At 35.3% G+C, this 25,971-nt stretch overlaps 1 long non-coding RNA gene across 3 annotated transcripts in view; it reads right to left on the reverse strand.

Moving 5' to 3' along the window:
• The window catches only part of LOC132376356 (uncharacterized), a 1,138,994-nt gene that overhangs the window by 754,753 nt on the left and 358,270 nt on the right, over window positions 1-25,971 (reverse strand). For 2 of the 3 annotated variants that reach the window (XR_009506280.1, XR_009506279.1), the window contains 2 exons: window positions 15,621-15,750; window positions 9,934-10,051 (listed from right to left, as the gene is read on the reverse strand). This is a non-coding gene — a long non-coding RNA (uncharacterized LOC132376356). The remainder of the gene's footprint in view (window positions 1-9,933; window positions 10,052-15,620; window positions 15,751-25,971) is intronic. The other variant, XR_009506281.1, reaches the window with a different exon arrangement.

Consider the following 25,971-nt stretch of genomic DNA (forward strand, 5'->3'; position numbering starts at 1 on the left):
TTTATTGACCTTTGCTATCGTTTCCTTCATTTCTTTTTCATTTATTTCTGATCTGATCTTTATGACTTCTTTCCTCCTGCTAACTTTGGGTTTTTTTTTGTTCTTCTTTCTCTAATTGCTTTAGGTGGAAGGTTAGGTTGTTTACTTGAGATGTTTCTTGTTTCTTGAGGTAGAATTGTATTGCTATAAACTTCCCTCTTAGAACTGCTTTTGCTGCATCCTATAGGTTATGGGTTGTCATGTTTTCATTGTCATTTGTTTCTAGGTATTTTTTGAGTTCCCCTTTGATTTCTTGAGTGATATCTTGGTTAATTAGTAGTGTACTGTTTAGTCTCCATGTGTTTGGATATTTTACAGATTTTTTCCTGTAATTGGTATCTAGTCTCATAGCTTTGTGGTCAGAAAAGATACTTGATATGATTTCAATTTTCTTAAATTTACTGAGGCTTGATTTGTGACCCAAGATATGATCTATCCTGGAGAATGTTCCATGGGCACTTGAGAAGAAAGTATATTCTGTTGTTTTTGGATGGAATGTCCTATATTTATCAATTAAGTCCATCTTGTTTAATGTATCATTTAAAGCTTGTGTTTCCTTATTTATTTTCATTTTGGATGATGTGTCCATTGGTGAAACTGGGGTGTTAAAGTCCCCTACTGTTATTGTGTTCCTGTCGATTTCCCTTTTTATGGCTGTTAGCATTTGCCTTATGTATTGAGGTGCTCCTATGTTGGGTGTATAAATATTTCCAATTGTTATATCTTCTTCTTGGATTGATCCCTTGATCATTATGTAGTGTCGTTCTTTGTCTCTAGTAATAGTCTTTATTTTAATGTCTATTTTGTCTGATATGAAAATTGCTACTCCAAATTTCTTTTGATTTCCATTTGCATGGAATATCTTTTTCCATCCTCTCACTCTCAGTCTGTATGTGTCCCTAGGTCTGAAGTGGGTCTCTTGTAGACAGCATATATACAGGTCTTGTTTTTGTATCCATTCAGCCAGTCTATGTCTTTTGGTGGGAGCATTTAATCCATTTATATTCAAGGTAGTTATCGATATGTATATTCCTATTGCCATTTTCTTGATTGTTTTGGGTTTTTTATTGTAAGTCTTTTCCTTCCCTTGTGTTTCCTGACTAGAGAAGTTCCTTTGCCATTTGTTGTAGATCTGGGTTGGGGGTGCTGAATTCCCTTAGCTTTTGCTTGTCTCTAGAGGTTTTAATTTCTCCATTGAATGTGAATGACATCCTTGCTGGGTAATCTTGGTTGTAGGTTTTTCTCTTTCATCACTTTAAATATGTGCTGCCACTCCCTTGTGGCTTGCAGAGTTTCTGCTGAAAGATCAGCTGTTAACTTTATGGGGATTCCTTTGTATGCTAATTGTTGCTTTTCCCTTGCTGCTTTTAATATTTTTTCTTCGTATTTAATTTTTGATAGTTTGATAAATATTTGTTTTGGCATGTTTCTCTTTGGATTTATCCTGTATGGGACTCTCTGAGCTTCCTGGACTTGATTGACTATACCCATACCCATATTAGAGAAGTTTTCACCTATAATCTCTTGAAATATTTTCTCAGTCCCATTTTTTTTCTCTTCTTCTTCTGGGTCACCTATAATTCGAATGTTCGTGCATTTAATGTTTTCCCAGAGGTCTCTGAGATTGTCCTCAATTGTTCTCATTCTTTTTTCTTTATTCTGCTCTGTGGTTGTTAATTCCACGACTTTATCTTCCAGGTCACTTACCTGTTCTGCATCAGTTATTCTGCCATTGATTCCTTCTAGAGAATTTTTAATTTCATTTATTCTGTTGTTCATCATTGTTTGTTTGCTCTTTCGTTCTTCTAGGTCCTTGTTAAACGTTTCTTGTATTTTCTTCATTCTATTTCCAAAATTTTGGAACATCTTTACTATCATTACTCAGAATTCTTTTTCAGGTAGACTGCCTATTTCCTCTTCATTTGTTTGATCTGGTGGGTTTTTCTCTTGCTCCTTCATCTGCTGTGTATTTCTCTGTCTTCTCATTTTGCTTAACTTACTGTGTTTGGGGTCTCCATTTCGCAGGCTGCAGGTTCGTAGTTCCTGTTGTTTTTGGTGTCTGCTCCAGGGGGTAAGGTTGGGTTGTGTAGGCTTCCTGGTGGAGGGGACTGGTGCCTGTGTTCTGGTGGATGAGGCTGGATCTTGTCTTCCTGGTGGGCAGGACCCCATCCAGTGGTGTGTATTGGGGTGTCTGTGACCTTATTATGATTTGAGACAGTGTTTCTGCTAATGGGTGGGGTTGTGTTCCTGTCTTGCTAGTTATTTGGCATAAGGTGTCCAGCACTGTAGCCTGCTGGTCATTGAGTGGAGCTGGGTCTTAGTGTTGAGATGGAGATCTCTGGGAGAGCTTTTGCCATTTGCTATTATGTGGAGCCAGGAGGTCTCTGGTGGACCAACGTCCTGAAGTTGGCTTTCTCACCTCAGAGGCTCAGGCCTGACACCAGCGACCACCAAGACCCTGTCAGCCACACGGCTCAGAAGAAAAGGGAGAAAAAGGAAGAAAGAAAGAAAAAAGAAAGAAAGAGAAGAAAGAAAGAAAGAAAGGAAGGAAGGAAGGAAGGAAGAAAAAAAATAAAATAAAGTTATTAAAATAGAAGACAAGTTTTAAAAATAAAAAAAGAAAAAACTAATAAAAAAAAGAGAGAAAGAAAGAATAGAGCAACCAAACCAAAAAACAAATCTACCAATGGTAACAAGCAGTAAAAACTATACTTAAAAAAAAAAAACCAAACAAAACGGACAGTCAGAACCCTAGGACAAATGGCAAAAGCAAAGCTATACCAACAAAATCACACAAAGAAGCATACACATACACCCTCAAAAAAAGAGAAAAAGGGGAAAAAAGAGAGAAATATATATATATATATATAATAAAAAAAGGAAGAGAGCAACCAAATCAATAAACAAATCTACCAACGATAATAAGCTCTAAATACTAAACTGAGATAAACATAAAACCAGAAACAAATTTGATGCAGAAAGCAAACCCCAAGTCTACAATTGCTCCCAATGTCCACTGCCTCAGTTTTGGGATGATTCCTTGTCTACTCAGGTATTATAGAGATGCAGGGTACATCAAGTTGATCGTGGAGATTTAATCTGCTGTTCCTGACGCTGACGCTGCTGGGAGAAATTTCCCTTTCTCTTCTTTGTTCACACAGCTCCTGGGGTTCAGCTTTGGATTTGGCCCCGCCTCTGTGTGTAGGTCACCTGAGAGCATCTGTTCTTTGCTCAGACAGGACTGGGTTAAAGTAGCAGCTGATTAGGGGGCTCTGGCTCACTCAGGCTGGGGGGAAAGAGGGGTATGGAATGCGGGGCGCGCCTGCAGCGGCAGAGGCCAGCGTGACGTTGCAATGGCCTCAGGCGTGCCATGTGTTCTCCCTGGGAAGCTGTCTCTGGATCACGGGACCCTGTCAGTGGCGGGCTGCACAGGCTCCCGGGAGGGGAGGTGTGTATAGTGACCTGTGCTTACACACAGGCTTCTTGGTGGCTGCAGCAGCAGCCTTAGCATCTCATGCCCGTTTCTGCTGTCCACACTGGTAGCCATGGCTCGCGCCCATCTCTGGAGCTCGTTTAGGCGGTGCTCTGAGTCCCCTCTCCTCGTGCTCCCCGAAACAATGGTCTCTTGCCTCTTAGGCAGGTCCTGAGTTTTTCCCGGACTTTCTCCCGGCTAGCTGTGGCGCATTAGCCCCCTTTAGGCTGTGTTCACACAGCCAACCCCCGTCCTCTCCCTGAGGTCTGAACCCGAAGCCCGAGCCTCAGCTCCCAGCCCCCGCCCACCCCAGTGGGTGGGCAGACAAGCCTCTCAGGCTGGTGAGTGCTGGTCAGCACCAATCCTCTGTGCGGGAGTCTCTTCACTTTGCCCTCTGCACCCCTGTTGCTGCGCTCTCCTCCGTAGCTCCGAAACTTCTCCCCTCTGCCACCCGCCGTGTCCACCAGTGAAGGGGCTTCCTAGTATGTGGAAACTTTTCCTCCTTCACAGCTCCCTCCCAGAGGTGCAGGTCCCGTCCCTATTCTTTTGTCTCTGTTTTTCCTTTTTTCTTTTGCCCTACCCAAGTACGTGGGGAGTTTCTTGCCTTTTGGGAAGTCTGAGGTCTTCTGTCAGCATTCAGTAGGTGTTCTGTAGGAGTTGTTCCACATGTAGATGTAGTTTTGATGTATTTGTGGGGAGGAAGGTGATCTCCACATCTTACTCCTCTACCATCTTGAAGGCTCGAAATAACTACTCTTAATTTTGCCTTCTTAATAGAATCTATTGCCATCTAATAATATAGTTATTTATTAGTGTGTGCTAATACCTCTGTTAGACTTTAAGATTTTTAATATAAAAATCCATATCTGATTCATCTTCAAAGAATTAATGCCTAGTCCTGTTCATTTACCAGAAACTCAGTAAAAACATTGTGACATCCATTTTATGAGTATTTTTTTAGTATATCAGTCTCTTTCAAACATTTTGATCATGTCTTCTCATAAAAAAATGTGCTGTGCATACACCCATATTATATATTTAATTATTTGGAAATGAAAACATGTATTAATATACTAATACATTATACAGATTATAATACAATCAGAAAAATGTTTAAAAAATTAAAGATAAAAAATAAATATAAATGGAAGTCCTTAATTTTTTTCCTGTATCCCATTACTTTTTGCTTATGTATGTTTTGTGGGGTAAGTCTTTCTTTGGAGATCACTAACACATTATTCCCATTATAACACAAGAATTATTAACAACCTGCACTAGTACTGCTTTAATCATCCAGTGTTGTTGAGAAATGAGCATTCTGCATAGTTTACTTCCTATGTAATGGACGTTTAACCCATAACAGGAAAGGAATCTGGCCAGCTGCCAAGTTGCTCATTGAATGCCTACCACATGTCAAGCATTGTGACACATCCTTTGTGTCCATAATCTCATTTGATTCTAAGAACAATCCTGCAAAGTTTAAGTTTCTTACAGATAAGAAAACAGATTTTCAGAACATTAAAATATTCATGACAGTCACAGATGAGACATAGGATCTGAATCCACATTTGTCTAAACTTATACCCTAATATACCCAGTATAAATTCTTCCTAACACACTTAGTCACAGCAACTTTTAAACTCATAGGTTTAACCTCTCTTTTAAACTCATAGGTTTAACCTCTCTTGACATTGTCCTCAACCTGGCCCTCTGGCCTGTGCTATGGCAGTCCACACAGGCACGGAGGCTGAGGAAGGAAAGAAGCCCTAGCTCACAGACACTGATCCCCAACACTATAAGAGTATCCTAATGCCCTTTGCACTGATGAAATTTCATGTTGTCAACTCACTTTCACATCATCTGTTTCACCGTCTTATAGGTAAAATAATGCATGTGCAGATGCAACACTTCTTTTTTGAAAAATTAATTTCTGAATCAAAAATTAAAGCAGAAAAAAATCAAATAACCTTACCTTCCTGAAAATTATATTGATGTAATTTTTCTTGTCAATGTCTATTGAGCTTTGAGCATCAGTTAAAATGGGTTTTGTTTTTGCCTATATAAACTAATAAAAATAGTCACCTTTTTGACTTTCACTTCTTCTAGGCTACTTACTTCAGATAACATGATGGAACACTTGACCATGATTGCAAAAACCTAGCACAATATTTTAAAGAACTTTATCATTAGAACATAGTACTTCAAAAAATGTAAGTCACCATTTTCTTCAAATTATACTTTTTAGCACAATTTTAGGCAGAAGCAGCATTAACTTTATATGCAAATCTTAAGAACTACAATGATATTTAAAAGCTAATGAGAATTTCTCGAGAAACATGTTCTGAAAAATATACTAGGACAAAAAAATTATAAATATTACCTCACATTAGCAGAATTGTACAAATATTTAGCAGAAGAATATCGTGGCTGTTCTTAGATGGGTTTATGATAATAAAATGATTTTTCACTGAGAATAACAGTAGGAGTAGAAAGAAAAAGTTAGTATTATATATTTGGAAGAGTTTGTCCCTGACATTTTGTTTAAATGGTGAATTTAGCCCATATAAACAATACTCTGTTCAGACTTGGGACATTTGATTCTCTGTTACTTGCCATGATAAATTTTGGCAAATAATGGCGAATCAGGTGAGTTTCAACATTATGGAACAATTGTTTAAAAAATTCCCTGCAATTTCAAAAATTATTTTATAGCTTTATAATTTCCTATCTCCTATACTCATATTTCTCTATTGTTCATGCTACATATCAAATATTAATTAGAAATTCCAGAGAGTTTACTTACATTTTTGTTTAAAATGTTTTGCTTTTTAAGTAGTACTTGGAAGAGACTGTTAACATATTGTCTCCTCACATATATTCCTCCCTCTCCTAGGAAGAGACCCCCAAGTTTGAGACGAGCACACAAATACAACTTCCTGGCTGTGTCCACAAGGGATTGGGGGTGCCATATACCTTCTTTTTTCCTCACTACTACGTGAAGTGCAGAAAAGGCAGTGAGGCATGTGTAAGAGGGACACAAGTGAGGTGGCAGACGGAAGGAGCTTCGGGTCTTGGCGCTGTGAGATTTCATTCTGGCCCTCGACCAACTCTTTTTCTTAAATGAGATAAACCTCATTCTGCTCAAGCCACTCTACTGGGGGTTTCCTATTACAGGATCTATTTTTTTTTTTTTTTTTTGTCCTTAAAATTACTGGCAGAGATAGAAGCAGATTTTTCAACTGAAAACCAGTTTTACTAGAACACAAGCTCACAGCAGGTAAGAGTTAAATAGATTTTTCTTAGTTTAGAATACAAAACAAAAGGAAGAAAAATGAAGAGCTATGTTCATACATGCATTCCAAAATTTGCTAATTAAACACATGCTTATTTGGTATTAAAAATGTCACGTTTCCTGCCATGAGTTGCAATGTAGAGATGAATAAAGCATCGTCCCTGTCCTTAAGCATATTATCGTCTAGCTGAGAGGACACACAAATTGTCAAGCATTAACTATTCATTTATTCACTTTTTCACGCATTCCAATGGTAGTGTGAGCACAGAAGTACAGAGTAAAAGTGGCCCAATCCACTCTGGTAGGTGAAAAGGATATTCTTTTAGAATATAGTGCCTGGAGTGAATTTTAGAATATGAGAAAGAATTACTCAGGAACGAATGTTGAGGAGGCACAAGCAAAGAGAATTTGGGAGAGGAATCATGGCCATTTGCATTTTATCTGGATATTTATCAGCTCCTAATTGATGATTCAAGTAAGATAAGAACTGGAAAGTCTTAAGTACATTGGGAAATTAAGTGGAGCGCATGAAGGTGGGGGAAGATCACCAAGGCAAGTGTGAGGGAATCACAAAACCAAATTGCCATAGGTTGTCTGAGGAGTAGATGGACACAAAAATAAAGAATAGACTATTTCAGGATGCTTGGTTGTGGAGAACTCACACCTGTGCCATTCAATCTTTCAATGAAATTAGTTTGGTATTCTCAACAGTAGATGGGTTTTGTAACACAGCTTAGGTCTGCTGTTATGAATAACATTAGAACTCCAACTGGAAACTGCAATTCTTTCTTTGCAATTTTGTATTATGGCTCATTGTGGCATTATGAAGAATCTCTTCCATACTGGCAGACATGCCTCTAGAATGGTGCCACCAGAATGCAGTAATAATCTAGAAGGCTACTGACATTAGTATAACCTGGCTTGACTTTTCATTGCTGAGTTGTGCTAGTGTAGTGTGTAAATAGCACAGCACCTGGATGCTTAATAGATAGCTAAATCTGCAAACTGTTATATATAGACTAGATAAACAACAAGGTCCTACTGTATAGCACAGGGAACTATATTCAGTATCCTGTGATAAACCATAATGTAAAAGAATATAAAAAAGAATGTATATATATGTATAACAATCACTTTGCTATACAGCAGAAATTAACACAACATTGTAAATCAACTATACTTAAATGAAAAAAAAAAAGAGAGAAAGAGAGCTAAATCTGAATGGCTACTTCCTATTTGACGCCTCTTTTCCCTTTAGTTTCTACAGCTGTCAGTAAACTATGGCCGGCAAGTGAAATCCAACCTATAGCCTGTTTTTGTATGACTCTAAGCTGAGAAAGGTTTTTACATTTTTAAAGGACTGGAACAACAACAACAACAATATGCCACAGAGATTTATGTGGTCCACAAAGCCAGAAATATTTACTATCTGGTCATTTGCAGAAAAAGTCTATCAACTTGTGCCCTAGAAAATGATAGAGTTATCCTACTACCTCTGCTTTCTGTCCTTTCCTTTCACAAGCTTGTCTGATTTTAAGAGGGCTTATTGTTTAATAGTCTCTAAGACTATTCTCCATTTCTAATCTGTCACTTTATTGACTGCTACTCAGTTCTTCTTGTTTTTCCTATATCACTTACCTTCCATCTTCTTTCCCTCTTGTGTCTCCTAAAATCCTTGACCTCAATATAGAGGAGCTGGGCATTTAATAACCCTACACAAAAAAGTATTTATTGGGCTTCCCTGGTGGCGCAGTGGTTGAGAATCTGCCTGCCAATGCAGGGGACACGGGTTCGTGCCCCGGTCCGGGAAGATCCCACATGCCGCGGAGCAGCTGGGCCCTTGAGCCACAACTACTGAGCCTGCGCATCTGGAGCCTGTGCTCCCCAACAAGAGAGGCCGCGACAGTGAGAGGCCCGCGCACCGCGATGAAGAGTGGCCCCCGCTCGCTGCAACTAGAGAAAGCCCTCGCACAGAAACGAAGACCCAACACAGCCAAATAAATAAATAAATAAATAAATTTTTTTTTAAAAAGTATTTCTTGTTGGTGACTAATTACAACGTATCACAAATGTAATCTTCAAGTATTCATCTTACTTTTTACTGCTTCTTCAGGTCAAAAAAACCAACAAACGAGAAAGTTGAAAAAAATTTCCCCACATTTCACGCCTTCCTTCTTTATCTAGCTACTTCCCTCACTCCTTTTTCTTAATTTCACTCCTTTTATCTTTGACTATCATTATCCTAATTAGCTCTAGTCCACTCACTTGTTAGCAATTATTTCAACTCCATGTAATTGAAGAAATTCTTATTTTTTTTTACTTGAGTTTCTGTGCATGTGTGTTTGAAATGTCAAATGTAGTCACATACATCTCTTAGAACTTTCTAAATTATGTTTCACTTTTTAAAGGTGAATTAAAGCTACAGAAAAGTGACCTGGACATTTTCCAATATGGGTTTTCTGCTCTTTTCAGAGAGTAGGCTTGGTAACTGCCAATGATCAACATAAAAAGCTACCACAACAGTTTTCACATTCCAAATACTTACCTTAAAAATATTTAGTGGTATCTACTTCAACGTTTTTTTTTTTTTACTTGTTAATGCTCAAAAAATATGTGTGTTTTTCTCAGACCTTCCCATTGCCACAGTCTTGTATAAATGACAGGGCAATGTAGTCCTAAAAAGTCCAACACTGTAAGTGTTATGAAAAAAAGTTTGTTGTGCAATGTTCTAACTCCCACTTACTCCATATAGACAAAGACAAGTTCTCTCATTATTGAAGTAATATAGAATATATTCTGGTTATGCAAAAATAAGAACTTCAAGCCTGAATGGCAACAACATTTCTATGTAATGAGCCTGTTTACACGCACCAAATTTAAATGTCTTAGGTTTTTTACTGGTATCTTTTATAGGCTAAATCAAACCCTAAGGATGTAATCAAATTAAAAGAATTAGTACTCATTAATAAGCTGGCAGTAATATTTCATCAAAAGTTTGCTAAGTCTCTCTCTGCAAAACCAATAGATAAAAGCAGGCAGTGCATAAAAGTGTCTGTCTACTGCATTAAAACATGACGAAAATAATATTTCTTAACATTGCCAAAGAACCATCTATTTCTGAAGATCATACCAGTTCCCATTGCATAGGCCAGTAAGGGTCATTAAACACCAGTGGGTCTCTGAGTCCTTCTTCAGAGTCAATGACTTTGTAGACTTCACTCGGGATCTCATTTTCCTCCACACAAGGTCTGCAGGGCAAAGAAGGCAAATGAACTATGAAAAACATAATCACTGCTTTTACTGTTGCTTTTTTTGTCATAAAAATTCCATTTATTTAAATTCCATTAAAAAGCACATTTGGCTGCCAAGAGCATAAATATATACTTTTATTATACTTAGCATTTTTCATTTTCAAAAAAAATTCTAACATTTGTTTGGATAAAAATGCTAAAATATTTTCAAACTACCTGTTTTAGCTAACCACTTGCTACGTGTTTGTTGCATATAATAAATGCTGGAAAAACAAGTGATTTAGAATGCAGTTCAAACACTGTATGTATTTCCCATTATAAGTTATCAGCTTACACTGATCATTATCCTTACTACGTCATGTGCCTGCCACTATTTTCCCAAAATACAGCTCTGAAGGGAGTGATTTCAATTACTTGAGCTGTAGTGGAAAACATTTTTTTAAAATCTCATTTATCTAATTGCTGTGAAGTATTTAATAAATCATTAACCGAGCAAGTGACAGTATTAGGAATTCAGAAAGGCTCTTTAACACAACGTTCTCCCTAAGACAAAACTATAACTCAGTCATTCACATTTGCCTGTGCAATTTGGAAGACTACCAAAACCAAATATTGGGGGAAATAATCAAGCAATGACATTGACAATACTGCTGTCTTAGAAATAAATTTACATTTAGTAAAATTAAAGGTAAAATTAAACTATCAAATACTAGAGTCATTCTTATTTAGGAATATATACAAGATTAAACCAAGATTATAAATGTATTAAAAATAGAAAGTATATCTAATTTCATTATCGTCCCAACACTGTGCACATGGGGTGTTTGGGAATTATTTGCCAATTTATTTCCAGAGTATTGAAATGGAATAGCCAAATAGCAGCATTTACATAAGAAGATATGTCTAGGAATGCTCTCTACAACATCATTTGCAAAAATAATAAGCTGGAAACAACTTAAATGTCCATCAATATGAAATTGTTCAAAAATCATGTTATAGTCACATAATGAAATACTATTTAGCAGTGAAAACAAACTTGATCTATAGATATCAACTGGATCCATTTGGATAAATTTCAAGAATTGTAAGGAGAGGACAGAAGAATATGTATGCTATGTTATTTATATAAAGTTTTAAATCATCCCAAAACAAGTTTTTAAATCATTTTAAATTACATATATATATATATATATATATAAAATACACACACACACACATATATATAGTATTTGAATCTAAACATACTTAGGAGACTCCTCTGAAGAGGGCAAGGAGGGAACTAGTTTTAAGGGAGTGGCACACAAGGAATTAAACTCTAGTGATTTACTTCTTTAAAAAAACCTGGAGTGGGCTTCCCTGGTGGCGCAGTGGTTGAGAATCTGCCTGCTAATGCAGGAGACACGGGTTCGAGCCCTGGTCTGGGAAGCTCCCACATGCCGCGGAGCGGCTGGGCCCGTGTGCCACAACTGCTGAGCCTGCGCGTCTGGAGCCTGTGCCCCGCGGCGGGAGGGGCCGCGATAGTGAAAGGCCCGCGCACCGCGATGAAGAGTGGCCCCCGCTTGCCACAACTAGAGAAAGCCCTCGCACGAACCGAAGACCCAGCACAGCCAAAAATAAATAAATAAAAATAAAAGTAGCTATAAAATTTAAAAAAAAAAAAAAAAAAAACCTGGAGCAATTATGACAAAATTATGAGTTTAACAAATATAGATGGTGTGTATCTGTTATACATTATATTGGTGTGCATATTTTATGTGTATTTGGAATATGTTATAATGAAACAAAACACACATACACAAACAAAATTAGTGAGACCTAGCTGTTATATTAATGAGCCAAAAAATGGCTTCTGTACATTGGCCCTATGTTGTCTATTTCTTCACAGCAGCTCGGGACTGTAGCTCCAAAGCCCACCAAAAAACCCCAAATTTTTACACATTCAGTTGATTTAAATGTAGCCCAAATAAGCAGGTTTTAGCTTTTTAGAGCCTTCCTGCTTTGCATACCACACAAAACTGCACCCAAGATCTGTTAATCATAGATCAGATAAATTCTGTGGCTATAAAAGAAAGACCCCAAACTGCTGCTACCCTTCAGAGCTCTCTGAACCAGAGACTCTCAATCATGCTGCTCAGCAACATCATCTAGACAGGTAATCCCCTTTCTGATCCTTCTCTGATTCCCCTTGCCCTCCTCCTTTTTTAGGTATAGTGCCCCCGCCATTGCCTCTGGAAGGTCTCCTGCTGTGAGGGACATTTCCCGAAGTGCAAGCCTGTCAAAGCACTGCCCAAATAAAACTCACTGTGTGCTACTGCCACCTCATGGTCATATCTGTTTCTTTGATCAGCCCCCAGATTCCTCGAACTCAATACACCAGGGAAAAGAACTGGAAAATATATCAGAATAATTCTAGATTCTATTCTCCACCTTGACCCTTTCAGTAGTTAGAAGGGTTCAAATAACATTAATGTAGCTAAACATGTCCAGTCTTTGATAAGAAGAGGATCATTATTTCTCCAGGAATAGTTTTTAGCTGTGAGTTTTTAGAAACTTTTTGGATGGCTATTTAAGGGACTGAAAGATTGTAGCACGGAGCATGGTGTTCACAGGGCCGCACGGCATCCTCTCAGCCTGCCCTGCTGCTTGCACTGTGAAGCCCTCCTCCCTATGTCATTGTGATGACCACAAGGCCTGTCAAGCATCAAAGCGACAGCATTTGAAACTTACGTAATAACAAATGTAAGTAGGAGAAGAGAAAAGGAAGTTTTATCAAAGGTAAGAACTTAAAAATACTAAAGCAATGACAATAAAACTGGAATAAAAGAAAGCATAAAGCAGTAAAGTAATAAAAGTTAATAAATGGAAGTTAATCACTAAAATTAATTAAAAGTACTTAGCATAGAAAAATATGTTTATCATAATTTCATTTTCTCTTTCACTTGTATGTTCATATAAGCATAAGCATTCATGGACCAACACTTAAGAAAATGTAAAGCTGGGACAGGGATCAAGAAAATCTCTTTATGACCCTCTGTACCATTTGAATTTATTTTATACCAAGTGCATGTACAACCTTTACATTAACAAAAATTTTAAGACAAAACAAACATCAAAATCTCCTAGATTTTCAATGGAATTTTACAATCTATATTTTAATAAAATTTCTAGTTTTTTAAAAGCTATTTATATCCAATAGAAAGTCAGTGGGCTATATGTATCACAATGTCCAAAATTTTGACCTCTGCTCTATATCTTCAAAATTCTACTGCATATAATTGGAATTCAGAAGTGTAGGAATCCTATATCTTGAGACAACAAATAATAAGAATAAAATAGGTTACTTCCTCCCAAGATCTGATATGAATTAACATTATAATGCATTGAATCTGAAACTACCCTTGTTTTGTTTAGCTCAAAATAAAGTGGGTGTTTTTTTCAGAAAATTATATTTTAATGTATATACTTATATCTTCATATCCCATTCAATTACTTTCTCAGGATTAACACTGAGAGAAAATCTAAATATTTGGAATCTAAACAGCTTAGCCTTGCAAAATATTTTTCTCTATACTTATATTTTAGAACATTTGTTAAATTGCAACATTTTCATATCCCTCTTCCTGACTGACTCCTGAACACACTGGTCTGCACTGAGTCTGTGTGGGTGACAGTGAGATGCAATGAACAACAGGTACCTTCCCCATCTTGAATGTCCCTGAAGAGCACCTGCTGTCTTCAAAAATGATTTAAGTGACCCAGGTTTGAGGCATCCCATTGCAATGATTATATTTCTTATAACTGAAGAAAATTGTGTGAAAGCTACATCTCCTCTGTTGGATCCAAATTCACAAAACTGCATAGCTGAGATTCAGAGCCCTAAATAGGATGTCATATAGGAAAATGCCAAACTGGCTCCAAGTGACGATTCCTTTTCAATTTTTGAAAACAGTAATAATGTTAACCATTGCATCATTATCTATTATCCTTCTGCTAGATGTTTTATAGAAAAGCTCTATTTTGGAACTCAGTACACTATTTCACAATTCTACTAGTTTTCGTTAATCATGCATGCGTATACTCAAGCACACACACATACGTACACAGCTATTTAACAACCAAATGAAGATACAAAAAAATTTAAAAATAACTTAGCACATATACTCTTTTTATTTCTTAACAAGTTTCTTTTACTTTTTTTTAGGAAGTAAATGTGACAGATTAAAAAAAAAAAAATTGGCCCAGAGACTATCTTTGAGACAGCCATGGGAATAATCTGCTATAGAGAATGAAGCCACAGCCATGATACAGTTAGAGGTTTGGGAGCCTCGCCAAGAACAAGCTGATAGGGCCTGCAGACTAACCTCAGTTTGTGCAGTTTTCAGGCAGATAATAGCTGCATGATTAGAAGCCACTTCACTGACTCACCTGAACCCTATTTCCAGTTTTCCTTCTATGCCAATCTCACAGCATGGTTTAGAAAATATTTTTTCTTTGAAGAGATACCAACTTATTCACTATCCACCTGACAGTGTACACAAATTTGCATCCAAGCAAGGATGCCCTTCTATAGGAAATTGTTAAGACTTTAAAAATTTTTAAGCAATAATGCAAGTATACTTCACTGAAAAAAATTTGTCTGAAATAATAAATATTTTTATTCTTCCCCTTTATTACATACTACAAAAACAAACAAACAAAAAACTTGTGTATTCCTTTACAAATTAGCAAATCCATGTGCTAGAACAGGGGTCAATAAACTTTTTCTGTAAAGAACCAGAGAGTAAATAACTTAGACATTATGGGCCTTTATAGTCTCTATAACAACTATTCAACTCGACCATAGTAGCCAGAAAGCAGCTATAGACAATGCATAAATAACGGCCTGAATTCCAGTAAAGTTTTTTACAAAAACAGGTGCTGGCAGGATTTGACCTTTGGCCTTCGGACCATAGTTTGTTGGCCTCGGTGTTGTTCTATAGCATGATTTTATCAATGACACAGCTGATAACTATAAAAAGCAACATCTATAAATAAGTATAAAGGAAAAATTATCCATTTCCTACTGAGGTATTTGTGTAATTTGATCTTAAACTATGGCATTAAATTCCAGAGATAAGGTTTCTGAAAAATGACAAGAATTAAACAAATACACTTCTTTTTAGTTCTTCTGCTTTTGGTCTTTCTATTTACTCTTCAAAGTTTTTGTTGTGTTTTAAAAATAGTAACCGACCATACAACTAGAAAGAGGGAAAACTAACATTTCAAAGGGCAGCACTGCTGACAATTGAGTTCTCTGCCAGGTGAAATGGGCATTGACTCATCACAAGAAAACAGAAGTGGATGTTTCCAATGAATGCCCTAGAAAGTGTGCTTTTAATGAAAGATTAGTCAATAAATGCAAAATGTACTTCTTCCAAAACTTAAGGTTCAAAGTAGAAGCTTTCTAGAAGAGATTTCTAGAACGCATCAGATATTTGTTTAGCTCCGCAAACCCATAGCACTGCTTTTATTTACCATCCATGAAGCATTCTGACAGCCAAAATGCAGTGCTTAGTAAGCATCTTACCCCAGACGGCTTTAAGATGTACAGTAGCACTGAAATTACAATATGCACCATGACTTGTTTGGTCATCCAACTTTGGGAATGGAGCACACTTGTCTCTATAATGAGCGGTCTGATGTCCCATGCAGTTTACCTGTGGTAAACAGGAGTAAACGTAACTAACCAAATGTTGGCATATTAGTGAGATGCAAACAGAAATATTTTTCTTTTTTCAAGAGGCTTTAAGCAACGAGTAGTCACCATACATAATTTACTCACGTTTGTACTTTCATGCAGAATAGTATGCATCTAAAATTTTTCAGCATAAATTAGAATTTACTCTAGGGCAATATTTTCTCAAACTCAACATCTTACTAAAAAAGCCAAAGAGTATAAGTCCAAGAATCAGATTTATTTCACTTCTGCTTTTCTAATTACCAAAAATATCTCTTCCCTCAACTTCTTTTCCTCTAATGATTCTAAATCAACCAAATAAATACTGGAGTTTGGGTTTTTCACATAAAAAACCAGGGGTATTAACACAAATCCAAGCATTTTTTTCATGCAACCATGTGAAATTACTATTAAAAGCACTTACAAATGTCTTACCATTGTATGTCTCCATGCAAATAGAAATAACATGATTAAACAGTCTCTAAATGTATATATGTATTATATGGCAAGATACAATTGAAATCAGGTGAAAGGAAAACTTTTAGGTAATTTCTTTAGAAAAGTCCCCTTTCCTGTGTTGCAGTTGTATATTATTCCCATCTTTGTTTTGACCCTAATACTCTGTATTTGATAGAAAATGAAAGGGAGGCAGGCACACTGACATTCCTCTTCACGTTTCAGGGGCTTCTGGCTCAATTATGAGTGTCCAATTTGGTTGTAATATTCATTTTTAGAGATGACTATTCAAATTTTGGATTCCTAAAACTATCTCTAAAGTCCGATAAAATATGCTTCCCTTACTTTCTAAAAGAATATGACATATATACACTACCAAATGTAAAATAGCTAGCTAGTGGGAAGCAGCCGCATAGCACAGGGAGATCAGCTCAGTGCTTTGTGACCACCTAGAGGGGTGGGATAGGGAGGGTGGGAGGGAGACACAAGAGGGAGGAGATACGGGGATATATGTATATGTATAGCTGATTCACTTTGTTATAAAACAGAAACTAACACACCATTGTAAAGCAATTATACTCCAATAAAGATGTTAAAAAAAAACACCAAAAAGAAAACCCAAAAAAGAATATGAAAGAAAGGTCCAACAAGTACCAGTGCCACGTTTTCAGACCTTCAGATTATTCTGGGAAAAAACCCTGTGTTGCTAATTAGAAACCATTTTCTTTCTCAAAATTACTTTAAAACAAAATTCCTTTTTCTGGTTCTCTAAGAAAATTATAAAAAGCACAATGTTGAAAAAACAAAACACTTGGGCAAAGGCAAACCTCATAGACCACATCCAGAGTCTACTTTACATGATGCACACAATGTCCACAAATGTTGAGCCTTTTTTGAAAAGCATGTTTTTCTTTCATATAAAGATAAAAAGAAAATCTTTTAGGTCATGGGCTATAGGGGGAAGAGATGATGTCTCCAGTGCTTTGATGTTACAAGTAGCTCTTCATTATAGAAGATTTCTGGTGGTATAATAAAGGTCCTGATAAACTGACCTTGAATATTTAATAACCAGCTTCTACATGGAAGCTTTGTGACTTTCCTGTCCTTTGCACAGCAGAGCAACCATATATGTATTATGAACAAATAACAAAGCTTTATCATTTTAGTGTAGAGATTTTAGTATTTAAAGATATGATGTTACTAAAAGGGAGAACATTATTTCTATATTTCTTAGGAAGATTTCTGTATAGAAATGCTTCTAAAACACCAATTGACAAGAAATTAGGATAAAATAACCCATTTGTAGTTAAATGCAACATATAAAAATCAGTTTCAAACTTTTATGCATTGTATGTAAACAGAAATTATAGCCAATTGAATGACACTCAAAACTCTGATGTGTCACCCTGTGTTAGTTTAGAAGTAAAAGGTAAATCTAGGTGAAGTTTTACAACTTACATGTAAACAAGCTGCCTGAGTTTTAAACTTTGGCATTCTGGACATAAGAGTTATTTAAAGAAAAAAATTGTCAGGTCTCTTTTAGGAAAATAATAATTTTGATAAAATTCTGTATACATGATAAAAAATCAAAAAGCTAATAGAACTATAAATGAGAGATTATAACATCCATATAAGAGGTACCACCACAAATCATCGCTCTTTGGCAAACTCCCTTCAAGACCTCTCTCTGTGCATAGATAGATGTGGGCGTGTATAGATCAAGTATATATAGATATGGGTATAGATAAATCGGGCATACGTACATAGGGGAATATATAGGCATATATAGATATGGGCATATACAGATCAATATAAACATCTCCTAATTAAAGTCATATCAGTATACACAGTACTATGTGACCTGCTCTTTTTCTTACTAAGAAAAATGTCATCTTTCCAAGTCAATAAAAATACATTTTTAACACTTGATACAGCATTCATTTATACCAAGACTTGCTTTTGCAATTTCTTGGTGGTGGACACTTAGTCATCATCTTTTTGTAGCACAACAATAAAATGTTATTTATGTATTGGTTGATTTATAGTGCATCTCTTTCCAAAAAGAATTTATGGTGGCTTACAGTAAAAATATAAGTAAATAAAGAAAATATGATTTAGCACCAAACAAACCAAAAATAAACAAATAAAACAGGAACCAACAAATGAAAACAAGAGAAAAATATGATTCTCCTGCTAAGCGAAGTTTTGAATAAAAGTCCTTACTTCAGGGTATCAAAATTTATCACTAAAATACCTATGGAGAAAATACAAAAGGAAACTAAATGCTAAAAACAAGAATCAACAGCCCATTGTCCGAATCTAGGAAGAATCTCTACTAACTTCAAAAGTAACTGAATTAGATCATGAAAAACAATGGCTCACAATTATCACCACAAGTGACATAAGAAGCAACAGATATTCTGACCATAAAGAAGAGAAAACAACTTGTTAGTTTTTGCAATAGAATATCTCTGCAAAGAAACACAGCAAACTGGTACAGTGATTGTCTTTAGCTGGGGCAAGTGGAGAACACTGGGAATCAGGAAGAAGGGCATTTACATTCATGTCCTTTCATGTCCTTTGTACTTCTACCACACACAAAAAATGTATTTTCTCATGAAAAAATTAGTTATAATGTCTAAATATTATTAAGCCAAATACAGAAAAATTCAGGTTATAAAACTATAAGTAATTAATATCCCAAATTTAAGGAAAATAACTATATATGCATTTGAATGAGTGGATGATGGGTGGGATTATTATTTATTTTCTTCTTCCTCCTTTCTAGATTTTCTTCCACTCTTCTACCATAAACATATTATTGTTGTATAAGCAGAAAAATTCATACTTAAAAATAACAACTAAAACTATGAAAAAATAACAAAAAACCCCACTAAATGTAAAAACTTATTAATTCAATCAAAATTATATTCAAAGAGGGAATTCCCTGATAGTCCAGTGGTTAGGACTTGGCATTTTCACTGCCATGGCCCTGGGTTCAATCCCTGGATGGGGAACTAAGATCCTGCAAACCTAGCAACATGGGAAAAAAAAAAAAAAAAGGGAGACTTATAAACTATAGTTCATTCATTTTCATTATTTCTTTAAAAGAAAAGGTACAAAAATAAATGAAGTCAACTTGAAGAGTTAGCCAAAGAATTTAAAATACCAGTGTAAAACCAGGCAAAGGAAATAATATAATATATAAGAAGAAATTCAAAAAAGACAACCATTAAGGAAAAAATCTAAGATATCTTTTAAAACATTACAAAAGCCCTTAACAATTATAATTAAGAAAAAAGTGAAACCTAAAAGAAAGGATAAATGTACAAAGAAAGTAAAATCTCTGCTAACGGATCTTTGAATTCATCACCCCTGTTTCCCCTTGTCCATTCCCCCATACTGGTTTCCTTGCTTTCTCACACATGCCAGGCACATGCTTGCATTCACACTTGATGTTTCCCCTACCTAAAATTCTTTCCCCAGACATAAGCACAATTCACGTCCTCAAGCACTTTAGGTCATTATTCATATTCACCTTTCAGTGAGGAATTGCCTATTAAAGATATATATTTATATTTATGTTTACCTTTATACATACACCACATAAACACACATATTTTTGTATAGTTGAATAGAAAAGATAATATATTTGATATATATATATTTTTTAATCTGTGAGATTTTTAAAGGTGAGTTTATCACATAAATACTCTTTCATACATACTCTTTTCCTTAACAATATATAAGAAAAACCTTTAGAAGACACTAAACATTTTTGTAAAATACTAATTTTTAACAACTGTGGTATCCAATAGATGGATATAACATAATACATTTAAAAATTAACAGTCTGAACTTTTATTAGTTTTCTATTTTTTATTGAAATAAAATATGAAAGAAACATTTTTATGAATTTATTAAAAATTTAGTGATTACCCATAATGAGCTAGAAACATTGTTTCAGCACAAAGGAGAAGAGGCAAGAACAAAGATGTAGTCCCTGCCTCAAAGAGCTTAAAATATATGTAAGAGGAGAAGATGGCAATGATGCAGATAAAGATGAAAAAAACCCCACATAATTATAACTGTGATATAGTGCATCATGGGAAGAACTGGGTAAGAGTATCAACTGCTACTGGATACTGAGGGAAAATCATGCTGAGGAAGCAACATTTCAAGGCAGACCTGAAGGGTGCCCAATGAAGGAGAGTGTTCTAGGCAAAGGATTTGTGTACTGAGCATCTCTGTGCATTGCATAAAATCTTCCTGCAAGTCTGTATTACCTTAGGATAAATAACCAGACATTAAATCACCAGATCAATGGGCATGGCTATTTTTATAGCTTTTGATACATACAATCTAATTTCCCAACATTGAGTTTGTTTCAAGATATAACCCCACCAGCAGAGTATGAAAGTATCTATTTTACTGTTCCCTCGCCAGCACTGGGTATTGTGTTTTAACCTTGATTTTTAAATTACACTATGAGAATATAATTATTTTTGAAAAATAATAAAATATGTATAAGTGTTAAAAATGACTAATGAGCTTACGGCTCTCAAATTTCCACCATCTAGTAATTACTACTTTGAACATTTTACTGTATATTCAAGGCAGTCCTCTATATAGATATACATATTTGAAAGGTATTATTGCCCTTGTATTGTGGTGGTTTTCCACTTAATATACTAGAAGCTTTTCCTAGATTTATAACTGTGCATCAACATTTTCAGCTTCATATGCTTACTACAGTAAGTTTAGCCAGTACCACATTGTTATTTTTCTGGAATTTCACTATTAAGTCTCTAAGTGTAGATTTTTAAAAAATACTTGTTTATCTTGCCTGTGGCTTTTTGAGGTTCTTAAATCAGTGGATCGATGTGTTTCAGTGGTTCTTAGACGTTGTCGGTCATTGTCATTTCAAAATTGTCTCTGCATAATTTTCTCTCTTTTCTGCTGGGATGCAGATTAAACGTGCTAACTAAGTCCTCTTGTCAGGTTCTCTAGCTCTTTTACTATTTTCTGAATTTTCTATATTTTTCTCTCTCTACATTTCATTCTGCATAGTTTCTAATGACCTACCCTGAAGTTCAGAATATATCAAACATACATAATTTGCTTGTAAACCCATCTTTTGAGTTCTTAACATCGACTCAGATTTTAGTTGTTATAATTTCAGGTGGGCTTTTTTGCATAATTATATCACTTTTTATAGTTTTCAGATTTTACTGAAATTTGTAAGCTTAGCCTTTATTTCCACTAACATGGAAAAAATAATTGTTTCATATTTCTAATATCTGGAGTGCAGAGGTCTGTTTTTGTTCTTTGCTCTTTCTGTTGATTGTGGCTGATGCTGTCTCGATTCATTTTATACCTCATTATCTTTGGTTGTTTGCTAAATGTTTATTTGAAAACCTACATTTATAAGTAATTTGAGACCCAGGAAATTATATATTCCGTCAGAGGGAAACTTCATTTCCTTCTGCCAGTCATGTAAGGGTGGTAGCCATCTGAGACCGAGGCTTAAGGTTTTGGGACCATGTGGATAACCGCTCAGAGTACATTTCATGTTCCCTATCCCCAAGGGGACAGCCTGTCAGGGATCCAGGCCAGAGTCGGGGTAGTTCCCTTTGATAAGGACTGAACTTCAATATCTGCTTCACACTCTACCAAAATTCCAGCTTTACAACTTAGGTATAGCCGAAGACTGACTGGGACATACCTCTTTAAAATCTATTGTTTTCTCTGTTCTTTGTCTGGTATTTTCTTACCATCTTATTAACTATACGATCCATTTAGGAAGATGCTTTGCATTGCTTCCAGTTTTTTTTTTTTTAGGGTGAATTGGGCTACATTATCAATTCATCATTATAAGAAACGGAAGTCCCCTACACTTAATTCCAATTTGTTTGAAATTTACTTCTGTAACAGAGAAGAACAAACCTGACTACTATTGAATCTATTCCTTTAGCTTTAAACTTTGTGCTCTGTTGCCTGTGGTTAGTCATGATGGCTCTGACCTTTTGTAAAAGAATGTTGCCTAGAGCCTGAAATATACAAGATAGCCCATACTCAAGGCTCTGACTTTTAAAGGTATAACACTTTTCCATTCATAAAAACATAAAAAGTTGCAGAACAGAGAATAACATTTGTCTTGTCGGAGGTTTATAGGAACACTGTGACCAGATCTAGCTGGACAGCTAGCTGCAAGAGCAAAGGATTTGGGGACCAAGAAGTTTGGCAAAAAAAAACCAGCCACAAACCCTTCCCTTTTGGTATAAAAGAAGCCTGAAAAATACAACTAACTATGACATATGAGTATAACAAATTACTAGATTAAAAAAAAAAAAAAAAAAAAAGAAGCCTGAATTCTAACTTGGGTAAGATGGTTCTTTGGGACACTAGTCCACTATCTTCTTGGTCTGCTGGCTTTCTGAATAAAGTCGCTATTCCTTGCCCCAAAAATTCACCTCTTGATTTTTTTGGCCTGTTGTGTGGCGATCAGTACAAGCTTGGACTCAGTAACATTCCCAATTGTAGTTGTTGTTTTACTCTGCAGATGATGTCATCATGAACATTGCTTTAAATACACTTAGTGTTCCTCTGGGTATTTCTTTATTTTCTACAAATAAATTGTTATGTTCAAATAGTATGCATTTTAAGGCTTTGACATGTATCACCAATTTACCCTCCAGAAAGAATCTGTTTATTCTCTCTTTAGTTTTTCATCAGAAAGTCAATTCCTCCCAGCTCCCCTCTCCATCCCGCATTCACAGACATTTACACATATAAGCAGGTAATGATTTTTCATTTTTGGCAGCTTGATAGGTATATAAATATAAATGTATACTTTCTTTTGAAGTGTTTATTTATTTCACTTCTAGTGAGACTAAGCATATGTTCATGCTTATTGAACATTTGTAGTTCTTCATTTGTGTATTACTTAATCAAATTTTCTTAATCATACAAGGGTAGTCAATAGACAATTTTATTCCTATTTGTACTATTACAGATTAGGAGATACAATTACAATGTAATTACATAAAAAGGTAAATTTTAAAGTAAATAAAGTAAATGTAGTCATAATGAATGATTCCAATGATATGACATTCTGGAAAAGGCAAAACTATGGAGACAATAGAAAGATCAGTGGTTGCCAGGGCCAGGAACTAAGAGGGAGGGAGGGACAAATAGGCAGAGCACAGAGGACTTTTAGGGCAGTAAAAATACTCTGTATGATAATAGTGGATACATGTCATTATACATTTGTCCAAACCCATAGAATGTACAACACCAAGAGTGAGCCCTCATGCAGACTATGGACTTTGGGTGATTATGATGTGTCAGTATAGGTTCATCAATTGTAACAAATGTACTGCTCTGGTGGGAGAAGTCAGTAACAGTGAAGGCTATGCATATGTGGGTGTAGATGGGAAATCACTATACCTTCTCTTCAATTTTGCTATGAATCTAAAACTATAAAAAATAGTCTATTAAAAATAATAAAAAATAAAACTTAAAAAATAAAGTAAATGTAGTCAATAAAAGAAAAATAACATGAAAATCTGAGGCTTTAAATAAAGCAAAGTAAGACCAGAATTAACTATTTAATGCAAGAATCAGCAAACTTACAGCCTACTTTTATTAATAAAGCCTTACTGGAATACAACCATACACATTCATTTATGTATTGTCAGTGTCTGCTTTCACACTACAATGCCAGAGCTGAGAAGTTGCCACAGACACTGCACTGCCAGCAATGCCTAAATACATGAATCAAGAATGATTGGTCTTCAACAAGGGGTTAATATCTAAAATATACAAATAGCTTATACAACTCAATATCAAAAAAAACAAACAATCTAATCAAAAATGGGCAGAAGACCTAATAGACATTTCTCCAAAGAAGACATACAGATGGCCAACAGGCACATAAAAAGGTGCTCAACATCACTATTAGAGAAATTAAAATCAAAACTACAATGAGGCATCACCTCAAACCGGTCAGAATGGCTATCATCAAGATGTTTACAAATAATAAATGCTGGAGAGGCTGTGGAGAAAGGGGAACCCTCCTACACTGTTGGTGGGAATGTAAATCGGTCTAGATACTATGGAAAACAGTATGGAGGTTCCTTAAAAAACTAAACATAGAGCTACCATATGATCCAGCAATCCTACTCCTGGTCATATATGCAGAAAAGACGAAAACTCTAATTCAAAAAGATAAATGCATCCCAATGTTCATAGCAGCACTATTTACGATAGCCAAGACATGGAAGCAACCTAAATGTCCATTGACAGATGAATGGGTAAAGACAGTGTGGTATATATGTACAATAGAACATTACTCAGCCATAAAAAAGAATAAAATATTGCCATTTTCAGCAACATGGATGGACCTACAGAATAGTAAGTCAGAGAGAGAAAGACAAATATTATATGATATCACTTATATGTGGAATCTAAAAAATAATACAAATGAATTTATTTACGGAACAGAAACAGACTCACAGACATAGAAAACAAACTTATGGTTACCAAAAGGGAGGGGGGAGAGATAAATTAGGAGTATGGGATTAACAGATACACACTACTATATATAAAATAGATAAACAACAAGAATTTACTGTACAGCACAGGGAACCCTAGTCAATATCTTGTAATAACCTATAATGGAAAAGAATCTGAAAAAAATACATGTATATATAACTCAATCATTTTGCTGTATACCTGAAACTAACACAATATTGTAAATCAACCATACTTCAATTAAAAAAAAAAAAAAAAAAAGTGATTGGTCTAAATTCCTCCTAAATGTGAAACACTAGCAACGTGCATACTAAACTCCATCACAACCCTCACCATTAATATTATCATTAATCTGGATAGTATTTAACATTGCTCTATAATTACATATGAAAGGTAAATAAGCAATGTAACTATTGAAGAGGAGAACAACACTCCTGTTTGCATCAAATATGAAAACACAAGAGAAAATAAGAAAAAATGCTGAATTAGTAACATAATTCTGTCATTGAGTAGATATCTATATAAACAAAATCCCACAGCTTTCCTCTACTTTATCCTTAACCAGTTAGAAGATGAAAATGGGGAAATGCTCTTTTTAATAGCCATAAACACATAGGCTATTTTTCAAAAACACTCTAAGGAAATCTGTAGTTTCTTTAAAAATAAAACTTCAAAATGAATAAAGAGACACACCAAGTTTCAGACTGTGGAAACCTTAATATCACCAAAACAGCAATTCTTTCTAAGAACACTGAGGTGTTAAAAACAATTTCAGATTTTTAAAAAATGATTTTTAAAAAACCAATCATTTTATTACCTGACAGATGAATTTAAATTTTATCTGCACAAATGCACAGGTTTGAAAGCTAACAAAAAACTAAATTTTTCGTTTTCATCTTGCAATTACTTCCTTGAGATTACAGAAATATAACATTTTTGCCAACGTGATTTATTAGCACTTATTTGTTTGTTTAAAAATATTCATAAGAGCCTAATATGTGTCTGACATTGCATTTAGTAAATTCACAAACTGTGTAATTTTGGCTATTTTTCATTAACTGCTGAGCTTGGTTAATCAACATTAAATATAAACATTTGTTCATTAAAAATAAAACATACTATATATAAAATAGCTAACTAATAAGAAACTATGGTATAGCGCAAGGAATTCTATTCAGTACTCTATAATGGCCTATATGGGAAAAGAATC

The sequence above is a fragment of the Balaenoptera ricei genome, chromosome 12, assembly GCF_028023285.1.
Source record: "Balaenoptera ricei isolate mBalRic1 chromosome 12, mBalRic1.hap2, whole genome shotgun sequence".
In the NCBI taxonomy this organism is placed as follows: Eukaryota; Metazoa; Chordata; class Mammalia; order Artiodactyla; family Balaenopteridae; genus Balaenoptera; species Balaenoptera ricei.